The following is a 22,355-nucleotide window of genomic DNA, read 5'->3' on the forward strand; positions in this document are numbered from 1 at the left end:
CCATTCAGGGGAGCATTTGCAACCGTTTGGCACCAGTTTTGAGTCAATTGCCGAAAGTCAGAGTTTTGATGAAATTGTGACCCCGGGGCTTAGGGATTTTTTCAAAAAAATATTTCTCTGACGGTTAAGTTGTCGAGGGCTGATTTCTTTTCCTGTGATAAAAAGCCTTCACTTTCGACCGCAAAACTTTCAGGGGACCATTTGCAACCGTTTGGCACCAGTTTTGAGTCAATTGCTGAAAGTCAGAGTTTTGATGAAATTGTGACCCCGGGGCTTAGAGATTTTTTCAAAAAAATATTTTTCTGCCGGTTAAGTTGTCGAGGGCTGATTTCTTTTCCTGTGATAAAAAGCCTTCTCTTTCGACCGCCAAACCTTTCAGGGGAGCATTTGCAACCGTTTGGCACAATTTTTGAATCAATTGCGAAAAGTCAGATTTTTGATGAAATTTTCACCCGGGGCTTAGGGATTTTTTCAAAAAAATATTTTTCTGCCGGTTAAGTTGTCGAAGGCTGATTTCTTTTCCGGTGATAAAAAGCCTTCTCTTTCGACCGCCAAACCTTTCAGGGGAGCATTTGCAACCGTTTGGCACCATTTTTGAATCAATTGCCGAAAGTCAGAGATTTGATGAAATTGTGACCCCGGGGCTTAGGGATTTTTTCGAAAATATCTTTTTCTGCCGAATAAGTTGTCGAGGGCTGTTTTCTTTTCCTGTGATAAACAACCTCCTGTTTCGACCGCCAAACCTTTCAGGGGAGCATTTAAACCGTTTGGCACCATTTCTAAGTCAATTGCCGAAAGTCAGAGATTTGATGAAATTCTGACCCCGGGGCATAGGGATTTTTTCAAAAAACTATTTCTCTGCCGGTTAAGTTGTCGAGGGCTGTTTTCTTTTCCTGTGATAAAAAACCTTCCCTTTCGACCGCCAAACCTTTCAGGGGAGCATTTGCAACCGTTTGGCACCATTTCTGAGTCAATTGCCAAACGTCAGATTTTTGATGAAATTGTGACCCCGGGGCTTAGGGATTTTTACGAAAATATCTTTTTCTGCCGAATAAGTTGTCGAGGGCTGATTTCTTTTCCTGTGATAAAAAACCTCATGTTTTGACCGCCAAACCTTTCAGGGGAGCATTTAAAACCGTTTGGCACCATTTTTGAATCAATTGCCGAAAGTCAGAGATTTGATGAAATTGTGACCCCAGGGCTTAGGGATTTTTTCAAAAAAATATTTTTCTGCCGGTTAAGTTGTCTAGGGCGGATTTCTTTTCCAGTGATAAAAACCCTTCTCTTTCGATCGCCAAAACTTTCAGGGGAGCATTTGCAACCGTTTGGCACCAGTTTAGAGTCAATTGCCGAAAGTCAGAGATTTGATGAAATTGTGACCCCGGGGCTTAGGGATTTTTTCAAGAAAATATTTTTCTGCCGGTTAAGTTGTCGAGGGCGGATTTCTTTTCCTGTGATAAAAAGCCTTCTCTTTCGACCGCCAAACCTTTCAGAGGAGCATTTGCAACCGTTTGGCACCATTTTTGAATCAATTGCCGAAAGTCAGAGATTTGCTGAAATTGTGACCCCGGGGCTTAGGGATTTCTTCAAGAAAATCTTTTCCTGCCAGTTAAGTTGTCGAGGGCGGATTTCTTTTCCTGTGATAAAAAGCCTTCTCTTTCGACCGCCAAACCTTTCAGCGGAGCATTTGCAACCGTTTGGCACCATTTTTGAATCAATTGCCGAAAGTCAGAGATTTGATGAAATTCTGACCCCCGGGCTTAGGGATTTTTTCAAAAAACTATTTCTCTGCCGGTTAAGTTGTCGAGGGCTGTTTTCTTTTCCTGTGATAAAAAGCCTTCTCTTTCGACCGCCAAACCTTTCAGGGGAGCATTTGCAACCGTTTGGCACCATTTCTGAGTCAATTGCCGAAAGTCAGAGTTTTGATGAAATTGTGACCTCGGGGCTTAGGAATTTTTTCAAGAAAATCTTTTCCAGCCGGTTAAGTTTTCGAGGGCTGATTTCTTTTCCTGTGATAAAAAGCCTTCTCTTTCGACCGCCAAACATTTCAGGGGAGCATTTGCAACCGTTTGGCACCATTTCTAAGTCAATTGCCGAAAGTCAGCGATTTGATGAAATTCTGGCTTAGGGATTTTTTCAAAAAAATATTTCTCTGACGGTTAAGTTTTCGAGTGCTGATTTCTTTTCCTGTGATAAAAAACCTCATGTTTTGACCGCCAAACCTTTCAGGGGAGCATTTGCAACAGTTTGGCACCAGTTTTGAGTCAATTGCCAAAAGTCAGAGCTTAGGGATTTTTTAAAAAAATATTTTTCTGCCGGTTAAATTGTCGAAGGCTGCTTTCTTTTCCTGTGATAAAAAGCCTTCTCTTTCGACCGCCAAACCTTTCAGGGGAGCATTTGCAACCGTTTGGCACCAGTTTTGAGTCAATTGCTGAAAGTCAGAGTTTTGATGAAATTGTGACCCCGGGGCTAAGGGATTTTTCCAAAAAAATATTTTTCTGCCAGTTAAGTTGTCGAAGGCTGATTTCTTTTCCTGTGATAAAAAGCCTTCTCTTTCGACCGCCAAACCTTTCAGGGGAGCATTTGCAACCGTTTGGCACCATTTTTGAATCAATTGCCAAAAGTCAGAGATTTGATGAAATTGTGACCCCGGGGCTTAGGGATTTTTTCAAGAAAATCTTTTCCTGCCGGTTAAGTTGTCGAGGGCTGATTTCTTTTCATGTGATAAAAACCCTCCTGTTTCGACCGCCAAACCTTTCAGGGGAGCATTTAAAATCGTTTGGCACCATTTCTGAGTCAATTGGCGAAAGTCAGAGATTTGATGAAATTGTGACCCTGGGGCTTAGGGATTTTTTCGAAAATATCTTTTTCTGCCGAATAAGTTGTCGAGGGCTGATTTCTTTTCCTGTGATAAACAACCTCCTGTTTCGACCGCCAAACCTTTCAGGGGAGCATTTAAACCGTTTGGCACCATTTCTAAGTCAATTGCCGAAAGTCAGAGATTTGATGAAATTCTGACCCCGGGGCTTAGGGATTTTTTCAAAAAACTATTTCTCTGCCGGTTAAGTTGTCGAGGGCTGTTTTATTTTCCTGTGATAAAAAGCCTTCTCTTTCGACCGCCAAACCTTTCAGGGGAGCATTTGCAACCGTTTGGCACCATTTCTGAGTCAATTGCCAAACGTCAGATTTTTGATGAAATTGTGACCCCGGGGTTTAGGGATTTTTACGAAAATATCTTTTTCTGCCGACTAAGTTGTCGAGGGCTTATTTCTTTTCCTGTGATAAAAAACCTCATGTTTTGACCGCCAAACCTTTCAGGGGAGCATTTGCAACCGTTTGGCACAATTTTTGAATCAATTGCTGTAAGTTGGAGTTTTGATGAAATTGTGACCCCGGGGCTTAGGTATTTTTTCAAAAAAATATTTTTCTGCCGGTTAAGTTGTCGAAGGCTGATTTCTTTTCCGGTGATAAAAAGCCTTCTCTTTCGACCGCCAAACCTTTCAGGGGAGCATTTGCAACCGTTTGGCACCATTTTTGAATCAATTGCCGAAAGTCAGAGATTTGATGAAATTGTGACCCCGGGGCTTAGGGATTTTTTCGAAAATATCTTTTTCTGCCGAATAAGTTGTCGAGGGCTGTTTTCTTTTCCTGTGATAAACAACCTCCTGTTTCGACCGCCAAACCTTTCAGGGGAGCATTTAAACCGTTTGGCACCATTTCTAAGTCAATTGCCGAAAGTCAGAGATTTGATGAAATTCTGACCCCGGGGCATAGGGATTTTTTCAAAAAACTATTTCTCTGCCGGTTAAGTTGTCGAGGGCTGTTTTCTTTTCCTGTGATAAAAAACCTTCCCTTTCGACCGCCAAACCTTTCAGGGGAGCATTTGCAACCGTTTGGCACCATTTCTGAGTCAATTGCCAAACGTCAGATTTTTGATGAAATTGTGACCCCGGGGCTTAGGGATTTTTACGAAAATATCTTTTTCTGCCGAATAAGTTGTCGAGGGCTGATTTCTTTTCCTGTGATAAAAAACCTCATGTTTTGACCGCCAAACCTTTCAGGGGAGCATTTAAAACCGTTTGGCACCATTTTTGAATCAATTGCCGAAAGTCAGAGATTTGATGAAATTGTGACCCCAGGGCTTAGGGATTTTTTCAAAAAAATATTTTTCTGCCGGTTAAGTTGTCTAGGGCGGATTTCTTTTCCAGTGATAAAAACCCTTCTCTTTCGATCGCCAAAACTTTCAGGGGAGCATTTGCAACCGTTTGGCACCAGTTTAGAGTCAATTGCCGAAAGTCAGAGATTTGATGAAATTGTGACCCCGGGGCTTAGGGATTTTTTCAAGAAAATATTTTTCTGCCGGTTAAGTTGTCGAGGGCGGATTTCTTTTCCTGTGATAAAAAGCCTTCTCTTTCGACCGCCAAACCTTTCAGAGGAGCATTTGCAACCGTTTGGCACCATTTTTGAATCAATTGCCGAAAGTCAGAGATTTGCTGAAATTGTGACCCCGGGGCTTAGGGATTTCTTCAAGAAAATCTTTTCCTGCCAGTTAAGTTGTCGAGGGCGGATTTCTTTTCCTGTGATAAAAAGACTTCTCTTTCGACCGCCAAACCTTTCAGCGGAGCATTTGCAACCGTTTGGCACCATTTTTGAATCAATTGCCGAAAGTCAGAGATTTGATGAAATTCTGACCCCCGGGCTTAGGGATTTTTTCAAAAAACTATTTCTCTGCCGGTTAAGTTGTCGAGGGCTGTTTTCTTTTCCTGTGATAAAAAGCCTTCTCTTTCGACCGCCAAACCTTTCAGGGGAGCATTTGCAACCGTTTGGCACCAGTTTTGAGTCAGTTGCCGAAAGTCAGAGTTTTGATGAAATTGTGACCTCGGGGCTTAGGAATTTTTTCAAGAAAATCTTTTCCAGCCGGTTAAGTTTTCGAGGGCTGATTTCTTTTCCTGTGATAAAAAGCCTTCTCTTTCGACCGCCAAACATTTCAGGGGAGCATTTGCAACCGTTTGGCACCATTTCTAAGTCAATTGCCGAAAGTCAGCGATTTGATGAAATTCTGGCTTAGGGATTTTTTCAAAAAAATATTTCTCTGACGGTTAAGTTTTCGAGTGCTGATTTCTTTTCCTGTGATAAAAAACCTCATGTTTTGACCGCCAAACCTTTCAGGGGAGCATTTGCAACAGTTTGGCACCAGTTTTGAGTCAATTGCCAAAAGTCAGAGCTTAGGGATTTTTTAAAAAAATATTTTTCTGCCGGTTAAATTGTCGAAGGCTGCTTTCTTTTCCTGTGATAAAAAGCCTTCTCTTTCGACCGCCAAACCTTTCAGGGGAGCATTTGCAACCGTTTGGCACCAGTTTTGAGTCAATTGCTGAAAGTCAGAGTTTTGATGAAATTGTGACCCCGGGGCTAAGGGATTTTTCCAAAAAAATATTTTTCTGCCAGTTAAGTTGTCGAAGGCTGATTTCTGTTCCTGTGATAAAAAGCCTTCTCTTTCGACCGCCAAACCTTTCAGGGGAGCATTTGCAACCGTTTGGCACCATTTTTGAATCAATTGCCAAAAGTCAGAGATTTGATGAAATTGTGACCCCGGGGCTTAGGGATTTTTTCAAGAAAATCTTTTCCTGCCGGTTAAGTTGTCGAGGGCTGATTTCTTTTCATGTGATAAAAACCCTCCTGTTTCGACCGCCAAACCTTTCAGGGGAGCATTTAAAATCGTTTGGCACCATTTCTGAGTCAATTGGCGAAAGTCAGAGATTTGATGAAATTTTGACCCTGGGGCTTAGGGATTTTTTCGAAAATATCTTTTTCTGCCGAATAAGTTGTCGAGGGCTGATTTCTTTTCCTGTGATAAACAACCTCCTGTTTCGACCGCCAAACCTTTCAGGGGAGCATTTAAACCGTTTGGCACCATTTCTAAGTCAATTGCCGAAAGTCAGAGATTTGATGAAATTCTGACCCCGGGGCTTAGGGATTTTTTCAAAAAACTATTTCTCTGCCGGTTAAGTTGTCGAGGGCTGTTTTATTTTCCTGTGATAAAAAGCCTTCTCTTTCGACCGCCAAACCGTTCAGGGGAGCATTTGCAACCGTTTGGCACCATTTCTGAGTCAATTGCCAAACGTCAGATTTTTGATGAAATTGTGACCCCGGGGTTTAGGGATTTTTACGAAAATATCTTTTTCTGCCGACTAAGTTGTCGAGGGCTTATTTCTTTTCCTGTGATAAAAAACCTCATGTTTTGACCGCCAAACCTTTCAGGGGAGCATTTAAAACCGTTTGGCACCATTTTTGAATCAATTGCTGTAAGTTGGAGTTTTGATGAAATTGTGACCCCGGGGCTTAGGTATTTTTTCAAAAAAATATTTTTCTGCCGGTTAAGTTGTCGAAGGCTGATTTCTTTTCCGGTGATAAAAAGCCTTCTCTTTCGACCGCCAAACCTTTCAGGGGAGCATTTGCAACCGTTTGGCACCATTTTTGAATCAATTGCCGAAAGTCAGAGATTTGATGAAATTGTGACCCCGGGGCTTAGGGGTTTTTTCAAGAAAATCTTTTCCTGCCGTTTAAGTTGTCGAGGGCTGATTTCTTTTCCTGTGATAAAAACCCTCCTGTTTCGACCGCCAAACCTTTCAGGGGAGAATTTTAAATCGTTTGGCACCATTTCTGAGTCAATTGCCGAAAGTCAGAGATTTGATGAAATTGTGACCCTGGAGCTTAGGGATTTTTTCGAAAATATCTTTTTCTGCCGATTAAGTTGTCGAGGGCTGATTTCTTTTCCTGTGATAAAAAACCTCATGTTTCGACCGCCAAACATTTCAGGGGAGCATTTGCAACCGTTTGGCACCATTTTTGAATCAATTGCTGTAAGTCGGAGTTTTGATGAAATTGTGACCCCGGGGCTTAGGTATTTTTTCAAAAAAATATTTTTCTGCCGGTTAAGTTGTCGAAGGCTGATTTCTTTTCCGGTGATAAAAAGCCTTCTCTTTCGACCGCCAAACCTTTCAGGGGAGCATTTGCAACCGTTTGGCACCATTTATGAATCAATTGCCGAAAGTCAGAGATCTGATGAAATTGTGACCCCGGGGCTTAGGGATTTTTTCAAGAATATCTTTTCCTGCCGGTTAAGGTGTCGAGGGCTGATTTCTTTTCCTGTGATAAAAACCCTCCTGTTTCGACCGCCAAACCTTTCAGGGGAGCATTTAAAATCGTTTGGCACCATTTCTGAGTCAATTGCCGAAAGTCAGAGATTTGATGAAATAATGACCCTGGGGCTTAGGGATTTTTTCGAAAATATCTTTTTCTGCCGAATAAGTTGTCGAGGGCTGATTTCTTTTCCTGTGATAAACAACCTCCTGTTTCGACCGCCAAACCTTTCAGGGGAGCATTTAAACCGTTTGGCACCATTTCTAAGTCAATTGCCGAAAGTCAGAGATTTGATGAAATTCTGACCCCGGGGCTTAGGGATTTTTTCAAAAAACTATTTCTCTGCCGGTTAAGTTGTCGAGGGCTGTTTTCTTTTCCTGTGATAAAAAGCCTTCTCTTTCGACCGCCAAACCTTTCAGGGGAGCATTTGCAACCGTTTGGCACCATTTCTGAGTCAATTGCCAAACGTCAGATTTTTGATGAAATTGTGACCCCGGGGTTTAGGGATTTTTACGAAAATATCTTTTTCTGCCGAATAAGTTGTCGAGGGCTGATTTCTTTTCCTGTGATAAAAACCTTTCTCTTTCGACCGCCAAACCTTTCAGGGGAGCATTTGCAACCGTTTGGCACCATTTCTGAGTCAATTGCCGAAAGTCAGAGTTTTGATGAAATTGTGACCCCGGGTTTAGGGATTTTTTCAAAAAAATATTTCTCTGACGGTTAAGTTGTTGAGGGCTGATTTCTTTTCCTGTGATAAAAAGCCTTCTCTTTCGACCGCCAAACCTTTCAGGGGAGCATTTGCTACCGTTTGGCACCATTTTTGAATCAGTTGCCGAAAGTCAGAGATTTGATGAATTTGTGACCCCGGGGCTTAGGGATTTTTTCAAAAAAATATTTTTCTGCTGGTTAAGTTGTCGAAGGCTGATTTCTTATCCTGTGATAAAAAGCCTTCTCTTTCGACCGCCAAACCTTTCAGAGGAGCATTTGCAACCGTTTGGCACCATTTTGGAATCAATTGCCGAAAGTCAGAGATTTGATGAAATTGTGACCCCAGGGCTTAGGGATTTTTTCAAAAAAATATTTCTCTGACGGTTAAGTTGTTGAGGGCTGATTTCTTTTCCTGTGATAAAAACCCTTCTCTTTCGATCGCCAAAACTTTCAGGGGAGCATTTGCAACCGTTTGGCACGAGTTTTGAGTCAATTGCCGAAAGTCAGAGTTTTGATGAAATTGTGACCCCGGGGCTTAGGGATTTTTTTCAAGAAAATCTTTTCCTGCCGGTTAAGTTGTCGAGGGCTGATTTCTTTTCCTGTGATAAAAAGCCTTCTCTTTTGACCGCCAAACATTTCAGGGGAGCATTTGCAACCGTTTGGCACCATTTCTGAGTCAATTGCCGAACGTCAGATTTTTGATGAAATTGTGACCCCGGGGCTTAGCGATTTTTTCAAAAAAATATTTTTCTGCCGAATAAGTTTTTGAGGGCTGATTTCTTTTCCTGTGATAAAAAACCTCCTGTTTCGACCGCCAAACCTTTCAGGGGAGCATTTGCAACAGTTTGGCACCAGTTTTGAGTCAATTGCCAAAAGTCAGAGCTTAGGGATTTTTTCAAAAAAATATTTTTCTGCCGGTTAAGTTGTCGAAGGCTGATTTCTTTTCCTGTGATAGAAAGCCTTCTCTTTCGACCGCCAAACCTTTCAGGGGAGCATTTGCAACCGTTTGGCACCATTTCTGAGTCAATTGCCGAAAGTCAGAGATTTGATGAAATTGTGACCCCGGGGCTTAGGGATTTTTTCAAAAAACTATTTCTCTGCCAGTTAATTTGTCGAGGGCTGATTTCTTTTCCTGTGATAAAAAGCCTTCTCTTTCGATCGCCAAACCTTTCAGGGGAGCATTTAAAACCGTTTGGCACCATTTTTGAATCAATTGCCGAAAGTCAGAGAGTTGATGAAATTGTGACCCCGGGGCTTAGGGATTTTTTCAAAAAAATATTTTTCTGCCGGTTAAGTTGTCGAGGGCGGATTTCTTTTCCTGTGATAAAAACCCTTCTCTTTCGATCGCCAAAACTTTCAGGGGAGCATTTGCAACCGTTTGGCACCAGTTTTGAGTCAATTGCCGAAAGTCAGAGTTTTGATGAAATTGTGACCCTGGGGCTTAGGGATTTTTTCAAAAAAATATTTTTCTGCCGGTTAAGTTGTCGAAGGCTGATTTCTTTTCCTGTGATAAAAAGCCTTCTCTTTCGACCGCCAAACCTTTCAGGGGAGCATTTGCAACCGTTTGGCACCAGTTTTGAGTCAATTGCCGAAAGTCAGAGTTTTGATGACATTGTGACCCCCGGGCTTAGGGATTTTTTCGAAAATATCTTTTTCTGCCGAATAAGTTGTCGAGGGCAGATTTCTTTTCCTGTGATAAACAACCTCCTGTTTTGACCGCCAAACCTTTCAGGGGAGCATTTAAAACCTTTTGGCACCATTTCTAAGTCAATTGCCAAAAGTCAGAGATTTGATGAAATTGTGACCCCGGGGCTTAGGGATTTTTTCAAAAAAATATTTCTCTGACGGTTAAGTTGTCAAGGGCTGATTTCTTTTCCTGTGATAAAAAGCCTTCTCTTTCGACCGCCAAACCTTTCAGGGGAGCATTTGCTACCGTTTGGCACCATTTTTGAATCAGTTGCCGAAAGTCAGAGATTTGATGAATTTGTGACCCCGGGGCTTAGAAACTTTTTCAAAATAATATTTTTCTGCTGGTTAAGTTGTCGAAGGCTGATTTCTTATCCTATGAAAAAAAGCCTTCTCTTTCGACCGCCAAACCTTTCAGAGGAGCATTTGCAACAGTTTGGCACCAGTTTTGAGTCAATTGCCGAAAGTCAGAGCTTAGGGATTTTTTCAAAAAAATATTTTTCTGCCGGTTAAGTTGTCGATGGCTGATTTCTTTTCCTGTGATAAAAAACCTCATGTTTTGACAGCCAAACCTTTCAGGGGAGCATTTGCAACAGTTTGGCACCAGTTTTGAGTCAATTGCCGAAAGTCAGAGCTTAGGGATTTTTTCAAAAAAATATTTTTCTGCCGGTTAAGTTGTCGAAGGCTGATTTCTTTTCCTGTGATAAAAAGCCTTCTCTTTCGACCGCCAAACCTTTCAGGGGAGCATTTGCAACCGTTTGGAACCATTTCTGAGTCAATTGCCAAAAGTCAGAGTTTTGATGAAATTGTGACCCCGGGGCTTAGGGATTTTTACAAAAAATTATTTCTCTTTCGGTTAAGTTGTCGAGGGCTGATTTCTTTTCCTGTGATAAAAAGCCTTCTCTTTCGACCGCCAAACCTTTCAGGGGAGCATTTGCAACCGTTTGGCACCAGTTTTGAGTCAATTGCCGAAAGTCAGAGTTTTGATGAAATTGTGACCCCGGGGCTTAGGGATTTTTTCAAAAAAATATTTCTCTGACGGTTAAGTTGTCAAGGGCTGATTTCTTTTCCTGTGATAAAAAGCCTTCTCTTTCGACCGCCAAACCTTTCAGGGGAGCATTTGCTACCGTTTGGCACCATTTTTGAATCAGTTGCCGAAAGTCAGAGATTTGATGAATTTGTGACCCCGGGGCTTAGAAACTTTTTCAAAATAATATTTTTCTGCTGGTTAAGTTGTCGAAGGCTGATTTCTTATCCTATGAAAAAAAGCCTTCTCTTTCGACCGCCAAACCTTTCAGAGGAGCATTTGCAACAGTTTGGCACCAGTTTTGAGTCAATTGCCGAAAGTCAGAGCTTAGGGATTTTTTCAAAAAAATATTTTTCTGCCGGTTAAGTTGTCGATGGCTGATTTCTTTTCCTGTGATAAAGAACCTCATGTTTTGACAGCCAAACCTTTCAGGGGAACATTTGCAACAGTTTGGCACCAGTTTTGAGTCAATTGCCGAAAGTCAGAGCTTAGGGATTTTTTCAAAAAAATATTTTTCTGCCGGTTAAGTTGTCGAAGGCTGATTTCTTTTCCTGTGATAAAAAGCCTTCTCTTTCGACCGCCAAACCTTTCAGGGGAGCATTTGCAACCGTTTGGAACCATTTCTGAGTCAATTGCCAAAAGTCAGAGTTTTGATGAAATTGTGACCCCGGGGCTTAGGGATTTTTACAAAAAATTATTTCTCTTTCGGTTAAGTTGTCGAGGGCTGATTTCTTTTCCTGTGATAAAAAGCCTTCTCTTTCGACCGCCAAACCTTTCAGGGGAGCATTTGCAACAGTTTGGCACCAGTTTTGAGTCAATTGCCGAAAGTCAGAGCTTAGGGATTTTTTCAAAAAAATATTTCTCTGACGGTTAAGTTGTCGAGGGCTGATTTCTTTTCCTGTGATAAAAAGCCTTCTCTTTCGACCGCCAAACCTTTCAGGGGAGCATTTGCTACCGTTTGGCACCATTTTTGAATCAGTTGCAGAAAGTCAGAGTTTTGATGAAATTGTGACCCCAGGGCTTAGGGATTTTTTTCAAAAAAATATGTTTCTGCCGGTTAAGTTGTCGAGGGCGGATTTCTTTTCCTGTGATAAAAACCCTTTTCTTTCGATCGCCATAACTTTCAGGGGAGCATTTGCAACCGTTTGGCACCAGTTTTGAGTCAATTGCCGAAAGTCAGAGTTTTGATGAAATTGTGACCCCGGGGCTTAGGGATTTTTTTCAAGAAAATCTTTTCCTGCCGGTTAAGTTGTCGAGGGCTGATTTCTTTTCCTGTGATAAAAAGCCTTCTCTTTAGACCGCCAAACATTTCAGGGGAGCATTTGCAACCGTTTGGCACCAGTTTTGAGTCAATTGCCGAAAGTCAGAGTTTTGATGACATTGTGACCCCCGGGCTTAGGGATTTTTTCGAAAATATCTTTTTCTGCCGAATAAGTTGTCGAGGGCAGATTTCTTTTCCTGTGATAAACAACCTCCTGTTTTGACCGCCAAACCTTTCAGGGGAGCATTTAAAACCTTTTGGCACCATTTCTAAGTCAATTGCCAAAAGTCAGAGATTTGATGAAATTGTGACCCCGGGGCTTAGGGATTTTTTCAAAAAAATATTTCTCTGACGGTTAAGTTGTCAAGGGCTGATTTCTTTTCCTGTGATAAAAAGCCTTCTCTTTCGACCGCCAAACCTTTCAGGGGAGCATTTGCTACCGTTTGGCACCATTTTTGAATCAGTTGCCGAAAGTCAGAGATTTGATGAATTTGTGACCCCGGGGCTTAGAAACTTTTTCAAAATAATATTTTTCTGCTGGTTAAGTTGTCGAAGGCTGATTTCTTATCCTATGAAAAAAAGCCTTCTCTTTCGACCGCCAAACCTTTCAGAGGAGCATTTGCAACAGTTTGGCACCAGTTTTGAGTCAATTGCCGAAAGTCAGAGCTTAGGGATTTTTTCAAAAAAATATTTTTCTGCCGGTTAAGTTGTCGATGGCTGATTTCTTTTCCTGTGATAAAAAACCTCATGTTTTGACAGCCAAACCTTTCAGGGGAGCATTTGCAACAGTTTGGCACCAGTTCTGAGTCAATTGCCGAAAGTCAGAGCTTAGGGATTTTTTCAAAAAAATATTTTTCTGCCGGTTAAGTTGTCGAAGGCTGATTTCTTTTCCTGTGATAAAAAGCCTTCTCTTTCGACCGCCAAACCTTTCAGGGGAGCATTTGCAACCGTTTGGAACCATTTCTGAGTCAATTGCCAAAAGTCAGAGTTTTGATGAAATTGTGACCCCGGGGCTTAGGGATTTTTACAAAAAATTATTTCTCTTTCGGTTAAGTTGTCGAGGGCTGATTTCTTTTCCTGTGATAAAAAGCCTTCTCTTTCGACCGCCAAACCTTTCAGGGGAGCATTTGCAACAGTTTGGCACCAGTTTTGAGTCAATTGCCGAAAGTCAGAGCTTAGGGATTTTTTCAAAAAAATATTTCTCTGACGGTTAAGTTGTCGAGGGCTGATTTCTTTTCCTGTGATAAAAAGCCTTCTCTTTCGACCGCCAAACCTTTCAGGGGAGCATTTGCTACCGTTTGGAACCATTTTTGAATCAGTTGCAGAAAGTCAGAGTTTTGATGAAATTGTGACCCCAGGGCTTAGGGATTTTTTTCAAAAAAATATGTTTCTGCCGGTTAAGTTGTCGAGGGCGGATTTCTTTTCCTGTGATAAAAACCCTTTTCTTTCGATCGCCATAACTTTCAGGGGAGCATTTGCAACCGTTTGGCACCAGTTTTGAGTCAATTGCCGAAAGTCAGAGTTTTGATGAAATTGTGACCCCGGGGCTTAGGGATTTTTTTCAAGAAAATCTTTTCCTGCCGGTTAAGTTGTCGAGGGCTGATTTCTTTTCCTGTGATAAAAAGCCTTCTCTTTCGACCGCCAAACCTTTCAGGGGAGCATTTGCAACCGTTTAGCACCATTTCTGAGTCATTTGCCGAAAGTCAGAGATTTGATGAAATTGTGACCCCGGGGCTTAGGGATTTTTTCAAAAAAATATTTCTCTGACGGTTAAGTTGTCGAGGGCTGATTTCTTTTCCTGTGATAAAAAACCTCATGTTTTGACCGCCAAACCTTTCAGGGGAGCATTTGCAACAGTTTGGCACCAGTTTTGAGTCAATTGCCAAAAGTCAGAGCTTAGGGATTTTTTCAAAAAAATATTTTTCTGCCGGTTAAGTTGTCGAAGGCCGATTTCTTTTCCTGTGATAAAAAGCCTTCTCTTTCGACCGCCAAACCTTTCAGGGGAGCATTTGCAACCGTTTGGCACCATTTCTGAGTCAATTGCCGAAAGTCAGAGATTTGATGAAATTGTGACCCCGGGGCTTTGGGATTTTTTCGAAAATATCTTTTTCTGCCGAATAAGTTTTCGAGGACTGATATCTTTTGCTGTGATAAACAACCTCCTTTTCTGACCGCCAAACCTTTCAGGGGAGCATTTGCAACCGTTTGGCACCATTTCTAAGTCAATTGCCGAAAGTCAGAGATTTGATGAAATTCTGACCCCGGGGCTTAGGGATTTTTTCAAAAAACTATTTCTCTGCCGGTTAAGTTGTCAAGGGCTGATTTCTTTTCCTGTGATAAAATGCCTTCTCTTTCGATCGCCAAACCTTTCAGGGGAAGATTTGCAACCGTTTGGCACCAGTTTTGAGTCAATTGCCGAAAGTCAGAGTTTTGATGAAATTGTGACTCCGGGACTTAGGGATTTTTTCGAAAAAATCTTTTCCTGCCGGTTAAGTTGTCGAGGGCTGATTTCTTTTCCTGTGATAAAAAGCCTTCTCTTTCGACCGCCAAACATTTCAGGGGAGCATTTGCAACCGTTTGGCACCATTTCTAAGTCAATTGCCGAAAGTCAGAGATTTGATGAAATTCTGACCCCAGGGCTTAGGGATTTTTTCAAAAAAATATTTTTCTGCCGGTTAAGTTGTCGAGGGCGGATTTCATTTCCTGTGATAAAAAACCCTTCTCTTTCGATCGCCAAAACTTTCAGGGGAGCATTTGCAACCGTTTGGCACCAGTTTTGAGTCAATTGCCGAAAGTCAGAGTTTTGGTGAAATTGTGACCCCGGGGCTTAGGGATTTTTTTCAAGAAAATCTTTTCCTGCCGGTTAAGTTGTCGAGGGCTGATTTCTTTTCCTGTGATAAAAAGCCTTCTCTTTCGACCGCCAAAAATTTCAGGGGAGCATTTGCAACCGTTGGGCACCATTTCTGAGTCAATTGCCGAACGTTAGATTTTTGATGAAATTCTGACCCCGGGGCTTAGGGATTTTTTCAAAAAAATATTTTTCTGCCGGTTAAGTTGTCGATGGCTGATTTCTTTTCCTGTGATAAAAAACCTCATGTTTTGACCGCCAAACCTTTCAGGGGAGCATTTGCAACAGTTTGGCACCAGTTTTGAGTCAATTGTCGAAAGTCAGAGCTTAGGGATTTTTTCAAAAAAATATTTTTCTGCCGGTTAAGTTGTCGAAGGCTGATTTCTTTTCCTGTGATAAAAAGCCTTCTCTTTCGACCGCCAAACCTTTCAGGGGAGCATTTGCAACCGTTTGGCACCATTTCTGAGTCAATTGCCAAAAGTCAGAGATTTGATGACATTGTGACCCCGGGGCTTAGGGATTTTTTCGAAAATATCTTTTTCTGCCGAATAAGTTGTCGAGGGCTGATTTCTGTTCCTGTGATAAAAAACCTCCTGTTTTGACCGCCAAACCTCTCAGGGGAGCATTTAAAACCTTTTGGCACCATTTCTAAGTCAATTGCCGAAAGTCAGAGATTTGATGAAATTCTGACCCCGGGGCTTAGGGATTTTTTCAAAAAAATATTTCTCTGACGGTTAAGTTGTCGAGGGCTGATTTCTTTTCCTGTGATAAAAAGCCTTCTCTTTCGACCGCCAAACCTTTCAGGGGAGCATTTAAAACCGTTTGGCACCAGTTTTGAGTCAATTGCCGAAAGTCAGACTTTTGATGAAATTGTGACCCCGGGGCTTAGGGATTTTTTCAAAAAAATATTTCTCTGACGGTTAAGTTGTCGAGGGCTGATTTCTTATCCTGTGATAAAAAGCCTTCTCTTTCGACCGCCAAACCTTTCAGGGGAGCATTTGCAACCGTTTGGCACCATTTCTGAGTAAATTGCCGAAAGTCAGAGTTTTGATGAAATTGTGACCCCGGGGCTTAGGGATTTTTACAAAAAATTATTTCTCTTTCCGTTAAGTTGTCGAGGGATGATTTCTTTTCCTGTGATAAAAAGCCTTCTCTTTCAACCGCCAAACCTTTTAGGGGAGCATTTGCAACAGTTTGGCACCAGTTTTGAGTCAATTGCCAAAAGTCAGTTCTTAGGGATTTTTTCCAAAAAATATTTTTCTGCCGGTTAAGTTGTCGAAGGCTGATTTCTTTTCCTGTGATAAAAAGCCTTCTCTTTCGACCGCCAAACCTTTCAGGGGAGCATTTGCAACCGTTTGGCACCATTTCTGAGTCAATTGCCGAAAGTCAGAGATTTGATGAAATTGTGACCCCGGGGCTTAGGGATTTTTTCGAAAATATCTTTTTCTGCCGAATAAGTTGTCGAGGACTGATTTCTTTTCCTGTGATAAAAAGCCTTCTCTTTCGACCGCCAAACCTTTCAGGGGAGCATTTGCAACCGTTTGGCACCATTTCTGAGTAAATTGCCGAAAGTCAGAGTTTTGATGAAATTGTGACCCCGGGGCTTAGGGATTTTTACAAAAAATTATTTCTCTTTCGGTTAAGTTGTCGAGGGCTGATTTCTTTTCCTGTGATAAAAAGCCTTCTCTTTCGACCGCCAAACCTTTCAGGGGAGCATTTGCAACCGTTTGGCACCATTTCTGAGTCAATTGCCGAAAGTCAGAGATTTGATGAAATTGTGACCCCGGGGCTTAGGGATTTTTTCAAACAGCTATTTCTCTGCCGGTTAAGTTGTCGAGGGCTGATTTCGTTTCCTGTGATAAAAAGCCTTCTCTTTCGACCGCCAAACCTTTCAGGAGAGCATTTAAAACCGTTTGGCACCAGTTTTGAATCAATTGCCGAAAGTCAGAGTTTTGATGAAATTGTGACCCCGGGGCTTAGGGATTTTTTCAAGAAAATCTTTTCCTGCCGGTTAAGTTGTCGAGGGCTGATTTCTTTTCCTGTGATAAAAAGCCTTCTCTTTCGACCGCCAAACATTTCAGGGGAGCATTTGCAACCGTTTGGCACCATTTCTGAGTCAATTGCCGAAAGTCAGAGATTTGATGAAATTCTGACCCCGGGGCTTAGGGATTTTTTCAAAAAAATATTTCTCTGACGGTTAAGTTGTCGAGGGCTGATTTCTTTTCCTGTGATAAAAAGCCTTCTCTTTCGACCGCCAAACCTTTCAGGGGAGCATTTGCAACCATTCGGCACCAGTTTTGAGTCAATTGCTTAGGAATTTTTTCAAAAAAATATATTCCTGCCGGTTAAGTTGTCGTTGGCTGATTTCTTTTCCTGTGATAAAAAGCCTTCTCTTTCGACCGCCAAACCTTTGTGGGGAGCAATAGCAACCGTTTGGCACCATTTTTGAGTCAATTGCCGAAAGTCAGAGTTTTGATGAAATTGTGACCCCGGGGCTTAGGGATTTTTTCAAAAAAATATTTTTCTGCCGGATAAGTTGTCGAGGGCTCATTTCTTTTCCTGTGATAAAAAACCTCTTGTTTCGACCGCCAAACCTTTCAGGGGAGCATTTAAAACCGTTTGGTACCATTTCTGAGTCAATTTCCGAAAGTCAGATTTTTGATGATATTGTGACCCTGGGGCTTAGGGATTTTTTCAAAAATATCTTTTTCTGCCGGTTAAGTTGTCGAGGGCTGATTTCATTTCCTGTGATAAAAAACTTTCTCTTTCGACATCCAAAACTTTCAGGGGAGCATTTGCAACCGTTTGGCACCAGTATTGAGTCAATTGCCGAAAGTCAGAGTTTTGATGAAATTGTGACCCCCGGGCTAAGGGATTTTTTCAAAAAAATATTTTTCTGCCGGTTAAGTTGTCGAGGGCTGATTTCTTTTCCTTTGATAAAAAGCCTTCTCTTTCGACCGCAAAACTTTCAGGGGACCATTTGCAACCGTTTGGCACCATTTCTGAGTCAATTGCCGAAAGTCAGATTTTTGATGAAATTGTGACCCCGGGGCTTAGGGATTTTTTCAAAAATATCTTTGTCTGCCAAATAAGTTGTTGAGGGCTGATTTCTTTTCCTGTGATAAAAAACCTCCTGTTTCGACCGCCAAACCTTTCAGGGGAGCATTTAAAACCATTTGGCACCATTTCTGAGTCAATTGCTGAAAGTCAGAGATTTGATGAAATTGTGACCCCGGGGTTTAGGGATTTTTTCAAAAATATCTTTTTCTGCCGAATAAGTTGTCGAGGGCAGATTTCTTTTCCTGTGATAAAAAACATCCTGTTTGGACCGCCAAACTTTTCAGGGGAGCATTTAAAACCGTTTGGCACCATTTCTGAGACAATTGCCGAAAGTCAGAGATTTGATGAAATTGTGATCCCGGGGCTTAGGGATTTTTTCAAAAATATCTTTTTCTGCCAGTTAAGTTGTCAAGGGCTGATTTCTTATCCTGTGATAAAAAGCCTTCTCTTTCGACCGCCAAACCTTTCAGAGGAGCATTTGCAACCGTTTAGCACCATTTTTGAATCAATTGCCGAAAGTCATATTTTGATGAAATAGGGATTTTTTTCAAAAAAATATTTCTCTGCCGGTTAAGTTGTCGTTGGCTGATTTCTTTTCCTGTGTTAAAAAGCCTTCTCTTTCGACCGCCAAACCTTTCAGGGGAGCATTTGCAACCGTTCGGCCCCAGTTTTGAGTCAATTGCTTAGGGATTTTTTCAAAAAAATATTTTACTGCCGGATAAGTTGTCTAGGGCTCATTTCTTTTCCTGTGATGAAAAACCTCCTGTTTCGACCGCCAAACCTTTCAGGGGAGCATTTAAAACCATTTGGTACCATTTCTGAGTCAATTGCCGAAAGTCAGGTTTTTGATGATATTGTGACCCTGGGGCTTAGGGATTTTTTCAAAAATATCTTTTTCTGCCGGTTAAGTTGTCGAGGGCTGATTTCTTTTCCTATGATAAAAAACTTTCTCTTTCGACAGCCAAAACTTTCAGGGGAGCATTTGCAACCGTTTGGCACCAGTTTTGAGTCAATTGCCAAAAGTCAGTTCTTAGGGATTTTTTCCAAAAAATATTTTTCTGCCGGTTAAGTTGTCGAAGGCTGATTTCTTTTCCTGTGATAAAAAGCCTTCTCTTTCGACCGCCAAACCTTTCAGGGGAGCATTTGCAACCGTTTGGCACCATTTCTGAGTCAATTGCCGAAAGTCAGAGATTTGATGAAATTGTGACCCCGGGGCTTAGGGATTTTTTCGAAAATATCTTTTTCTGCCGAATAAGTTGTCGAGGACTGATTTCTTTTCCTGTGATAAAAAGCCTTCTCTTTCGACCGCCAAACCTTTCAGGGGAGCATTTGCAACCGTTTGGCACCATTTCTGAGTAAATTGCCGAAAGTCAGAGTTTTGATGAAATTGTGACCCCGGGGCTTAGGGATTTTTACAAAAAATTATTTCTCTTTCGGTTAAGTTGTCGAGGGCTGATTTCTTTTCCTGTGATAAAAAGCCTTCTCTTTCGACCGCCAAACCTTTCAGGGGAGCATTTGCAACCGTTTGGCACCATTTCTGAGTCAATTGCCGAAAGTCAGAGATTTGATGAAATTGTGACCCCGGGGCTTAGGGATTTTTTCAAACAACTATTTCTCTGCCGGTTAAGTTGTCGAGGGCTGATTTCGTTTCCTGTGATAAAAAGCCTTCTCTTTCGACCGCCAAACCTTTCAGGAGAGCATTTAAAACCGTTTGGCACCAGTTTTGAATCAATTGCCGAAAGTCAGAGTTTTGATGAAATTGTGACCCCGGGGCTTAGGGATTTTTTCAAGAAAATCTTTTCCTGCCGGTTAAGTTGTCGAGGGCTGATTTCTTTTCCTGTGATAAAAAGCCTTCTCTTTCGACCGCCAAACATTTCAGGGGAGCATTTGCAACCGTTTGGCACCATTTCTGAGTCAATTGCCGAAAGTCAGAGATTTGATGAAATTCTGACCCCGGGGCTTAGGGATTTTTTCAAAAAAATATTTCTCTGACGGTTAAGTTGTCGAGGGCTGATTTCTTTTCCTGTGATAAAAAGCCTTCTCTTTCGACCGCCAAACCTTTCAGGGGAGCATTTGCAACCATTCGGCACCAGTTTTGAGTCAATTGCTTAGGAATTTTTTCAAAAAAATATATTCCTGCCGGTTAAGTTGTCGTTGGCTGATTTCTTTTCCTGTGATAAAAAGCCTTCTCTTTCGACCGCCAAACCTTTGTGGGGAGCAATAGCAACCGTTTGGCACCATTTTTGAGTCAATTGCCGAAAGTCAGAGTTTTGATGAAATTGTGACCCCGGGGCTTAGGGATTTTTTCAAAAAAATATTTTTCTGCCGGATAAGTTGTCGAGGGCTCATTTCTTTTCCTGTGATAAAAAACCTCTTGTTTCGACCGCCAAACCTTTCAGGGGAGCATTTAAAACCGTTTGGTACCATTTCTGAGTCAATTTCCGAAAGTCAGATTTTTGATGATATTGTGACCCTGGGGCTTAGGGATTTTTTCAAAAATATCTTTTTCTGCCGGTTAAGTTGTCGAGGGCTGATTTCATTTCCTGTGATAAAAAACTTTCTCTTTCGACATCCAAAACTTTCAGGGGAGCATTTGCAACCGTTTGGCACCAGTATTGAGTCATTTGCCGAAAGTCAGAGTTTTGATGAAATTGTGACCCCCGGGCTAAGGGATTTTTTCAAAAAAATATTTTTCTGCCGGTTAAGTTGTCGAGGGCTGATTTCTTTTCCTGTGATAAAAAGCCTTCTCTTTTGACCGCCAAACCTTTCAGGGGAGCATTTGCAACCGTTTGGCACCAGTATTGAGTCAATTGCTGAAAGTCAGAGTTTTGATGACATTGTGACCCCGGGGCTTAGGGATTTTTTCAAAAAAATATTTTTCTGCCGGTTAAGTTGTCGAGGGCTGATTTCTTTTCCTTTGATAAAAAGCCTTCTCTTTCGACCGCAAAACTTTCAGGGGACCATTTGCAACCGTTTGGCACCATTTCTGAGTCAATTGCCGAAAGTCAGATTTTTGATGAAATTGTGACCCCGGGGCTTAGGGATTTTTTCAAAAATATCTTTGTCTGCCAAATAAGTTGTTGAGGGCTGATTTCTTTTCCTGTGATAAAAAACCTCCTGTTTCGACCGCCAAACCTTTCAGGGGAGCATTTAAAACCATTTGGCACCATTTCTGAGTCAATTGCTGAAAGTCAGAGATTTGATGAAATTGTGACCCCGGGGTTTAGGGATTTTTTCAAAAATATCTTTTCCTGCCGAATAAGTTGTCGAGGGCAGATTTCTTTTCCTGTGATAAAAAACATCCTGTTTGGACCGCCAAACTTTTCAGGGGAGCATTTAAAACCGTTTGGCACCATTTCTGAGACAATTGCCGAAAGTCAGAGATTTGATGAAATTGTGATCCCGGGGCTTAGGGATTTTTTCAAAAATATCTTTTTCTGCCAGTTAAGTTGTCAAGGGCTGATTTCTTATCCTGTGATAAAAAGCCTTCTCTTTCGACCGCCAAACCTTTCAGAGGAGCATTTGCAACCGTTTAGCACCATTTTTGAATCAATTGCCGAAAGTCATATTTTGATGAAATAGGGATTTTTTTCAAAAAAATATTTCTCTGCCGGTTAAGTTGTCGTTGGCTGATTTCTTTTCCTGTGTTAAAAAGCCTTCTCTTTCGACCGCCAAACCCAAAGTCAGAGATTTGATGAAATTGTGACCCCGGGGCTTAGGGATTTTTTCAAACAACTATTTCTCTGCCGGTTAAGTTGTCGAGGGCTGATTTCGTTTCCTGTGATAAAAAGCCTTCTCTTTCGACCGCCAAACCTTTCAGGAGAGCATTTAAAACCGTTTGGCACCAGTTTTGAATCAATTGCCGAAAGTCAGAGTTTTGATGAAATTGTGACCCCGGGGCTTAGGGATTTTTTCAAGAAAATCTTTTCCTGCCGGTTAAGTTGTCGAGGGCTGATTTCTTTTCCTGTGATAAAAAGCCTTCTCTTTCGACCGCCAAACATTTCAGGGGAGCATTTGCAACCGTTTGGCACCATTTCTGAGTCAATTGCCGAAAGTCAGAGATTTGATGAAATTCTGACCCCGGGGCTTAGGGATTTTTTCAAAAAAATATTTCTCTGACGGTTAAGTTGTCGAGGGCTGATTTCTTTTCCTGTGATAAAAAGCCTTCTCTTTCGACCGCCAAACCTTTCAGGGGAGCATTTGCAACCATTCGGCACCAGTTTTGAGTCAATTGCTTAGGAATTTTTTCAAAAAAATATATTCCTGCCGGTTAAGTTGTCGTTGGCTGATTTCTTTTCCTGTGATAAAAAGCCTTCTCTTTCGACCGCCAAACCTTTGTGGGGAGCAATAGCAACCGTTTGGCACCATTTTTGAGTCAATTGCCGAAAGTCAGAGTTTTGATGAAATTGTGACCCCGGGGCTTAGGGATTTTTTCAAAAAAATATTTTTCTGCCGGATAAGTTGTCGAGGGCTCATTTCTTTTCCTGTGATAAAAAACCTCTTGTTTCGACCGCCAAACCTTTCAGGGGAGCATTTAAAACCGTTTGGTACCATTTCTGAGTCAATTTCCGAAAGTCAGATTTTTGATGATATTGTGACCCTGGGGCTTAGGGATTTTTTCAAAA

Source organism: Podarcis cretensis (assembly GCF_951804945.1).
Source record: "Podarcis cretensis genome assembly, chromosome: 12".
In the NCBI taxonomy this organism is placed as follows: Eukaryota; Metazoa; Chordata; class Lepidosauria; order Squamata; family Lacertidae; genus Podarcis; species Podarcis cretensis.